This window comes from Mus caroli, chromosome 11 (assembly GCF_900094665.2).
Source record: "Mus caroli chromosome 11, CAROLI_EIJ_v1.1, whole genome shotgun sequence".
Lineage (NCBI taxonomy): Eukaryota > Metazoa > Chordata > Mammalia > Rodentia > Muridae > Mus > Mus caroli.
The window spans coordinates 68,428,391-68,431,478 of NC_034580.1; positions in this window are offsets into that span (position 1 = coordinate 68,428,391).

Consider the following 3,088-nt stretch of genomic DNA (forward strand, 5'->3'; position numbering starts at 1 on the left):
GTAGAGTTCGCCCTAGGTCATTTAGCAGTTACTGTCACTCAGCACTGCAGTATCCAGAGACGGGCAACTTTCCTTATGCACAGACCAACCTAAGACACGGGGCCCAGTGGTGATAGGGTAACCCTAGGACGGGTAAGGCTGTGACATGAAAGGATCGACCTAAGACAGGAGCTGTAGCGGATGGACAGACTTGCCCAGACCTAGTCCAGCATCATATTATTAAACAAAAAAGGGGGAGATGTATGCAGCCGCATGCCCAAAAGATGGCGCCGACCTCTGGTACACCGGCGCTGTAAACAACGCCATTGCGCAGGCGCCAGCCCGAATCTGGTGCCAACCCCTCCTGAGTGGGTGTTACAAATCAAAGGGGCCGACAGACTGACGAATCCCAGGAGGACACGTAGCTCACCCCAGTGCTGGGGTGGGTATAGGCAGTGCTCCCGGGGGTTTCCGGAGTTCCCGAGTAGCATGGAGGTGTTCCTGCAATAAAGAAAGCTGTTGAGAAGAATCCGACCATGTTGCGTCTTTTCTTGCTGGACAAGGTGAGCGCAACATAGAGTTTTATAAAACAAGTGTATGCATTTATTCATTTACATCCCAGACTTTGCTCCCCCTACTTGTATTTACCTCACAGAGTTCTTATTGCCTTCTCCTCTGAGAGGGTGGGACCTCTGTATATTTCCCCACCCTGGTATACTAAGTTTCTGTCAGATTAGGTAATCCACTCCCACTGAAGCCAGATAAGGCTGGCAAGAAATCTGAGCTGCCAGTCTATTACATATGTGCTAGAGGCCTTGTTCCAGATTATGTATATTCTTTGGTTGGTAACTCAGACTCTGAGAGCTCCCAGGGGTTCAGGTTTGCTGACTCTGTTTGTCTTCCTGTGGGGTTCCAATCCCCTTTAGGACCTTCAATCCTTACCCTTACTCTTCCATAAATATCCCTGACTTCTGTCTAATGTTTGGCTGTATATATCTGCATCTGCTTCAGTCTGCTTGCTGGGTAGAGCCTCCCAGAGGACAGTTATGCTAGGCTCCTGTCTGTAAGCATAGCAGAGTATCATTAATAATTTCAGGGATTGGTGATTGCTCAGGGAATGGGTTTTGAGTTGGGCCTGTTATTGGTTGGCTTTTGTTCCATTCCTGCATTTCCTTTAGATAGAACAAATTTTGGGATGAAAGTTTTGTAAGTAAGTGTGTATGGGGGGGGGTTGGTGTCTTTATACCTCTACTGGGGGCGGTCCTACCTGGCTTCAAGAAGTATCCTCTTCAGGTTCCATGTCCCCACTGTTAGGCATGTCATCTAAGGTTATCTGCCTTGACTCCTGGGAGCCTCCCTTCTCTGAACTTCAAATCTTCTTAACCTTCTACAAATATTTACACTATGGCTTTCTAGATATTTTTGTGAATGGCAATATTCATTCATATGAATACACTATACTCTTATGAGACCTTATAACGTCAGTGTAATGCCAGCTCTGTCATTCAAATAGGCTTTATGTACTACATTTTAATCTTTGTTTTATTTAAAAATCATTAGAAGAGATTTCAATTATCTGTACAGACCTCCTTTTATTAATGAAACTTCAATTTTTTTTCTGCAGAACATTATGATCTATCAATTTAAATGTAGCTCATTCTGTTTATTATTATAATTGAATTTCCATGGGTGTTAATTAAAAATATAAAATCTAAATAGAAAGATAAAAATCAATATTTGAATAAAATACATTGGTAATTTTTACTAACATTAAATATTTTAAGGCAAATACTGAACTTTATTGAAGATACTGAAGAAAACTAAGAGTACAAAGGAAATTTCTGAACTAAAGATAAACATGCATAAAATATTCCTAACTCACACCATGCTTACTGGTGAAAATCAAATGCTTTCTCCTAAGATCAGGGTCAGTACAAGAGTTCCTGCTATAGATTCTTTTTTTTTTTTTAATTTTTAAAAATTTTTACTTTTACTTTTTATTAAACTAATAAAATTTATTTTAAAATACACAATCAGTATTGACATATTTTAACTCATCAAAATAATTTATAATAGTTTAATGCCTCTTAAATATACATGATATATTCTGAAGCTAAAAGTAATATGCACTCAACTAGTTTTTTGTTTGTTTGTTTTGTTTTGTTTTGTTTTGTTTGTTTGTTTGTTTTGAGACAGGGTTTCTCTGTGCAGTCCTGGCTGTTCTGGAACTCACTCTGTAGACCAGGCTGGCCTCGAACTCAGAAATCCACCTGCCTCTGCCTCCCAAGTGCTGGGATTACAGGCATGTGCCACCTCTGTTCTGCTTCAACTAGTTTTTAAAATCTATTTGAAACATTAAACATGATAGAAAAAAAGTTTTCTAAAATTAGAAAAAAACTCTTATGAAGTCCTCTATGAAAGAAAATTGTGGGAATGGGGACCTCAGAAGGGTAAGATGTAGCTGCTAGAGTTTCCCAGTATCAGATCCCCAAGGATTTACCACTAGAGGAATCAGACTTTAATAAGGTTTACAAGACTAGGTTTTAGTTGTTGCACTCAGAGATTGATTTACCATTGTTCCTGAACTAAGTTTGTGTTGTGTTTTCCTTCACACAGCGAGTCATTATGGTTCAAGAGAAAAAGGTACAGTGGCAAAGTGTGGGTTTGCCAGATGTGCACCACAAAGGCCATGGGCATTTGAAGCTTGGGGTTGGCGTGGTAGCAACTGCCAGTAGAAACCAAGAGAGAGCTGGGTGGAGAGATTGTGGAGTTCTGAGTCAGTCTCCATGAGATAAAAACAGGCTGGCCATTGCCCACCAGTACATGGCCAGCTAGGCCGCAGGGGCAGAGGCACAAGCATGGGCACATGAAGGTTCTACATTAGTTTTTTAAAATTCCCACGACAGGTGGCAAACCAACCTGTTGGGCAAGAATCCACTAGAAATTTAAGATTATTAGCCTGAGAGTTAGAATTTTCTGTTTTCTTCTCTTTTCTCTTTTCTCTTTTCTCTTTGTCTCTTCTCTCTTCTCTCTTCTCTCTTCTCTCTTCTCTCTTCTCTCTTCTCTCTTCTCTCTTCTCTCTTCTCTCTTCTCTCTTCTCTCTTCTCTT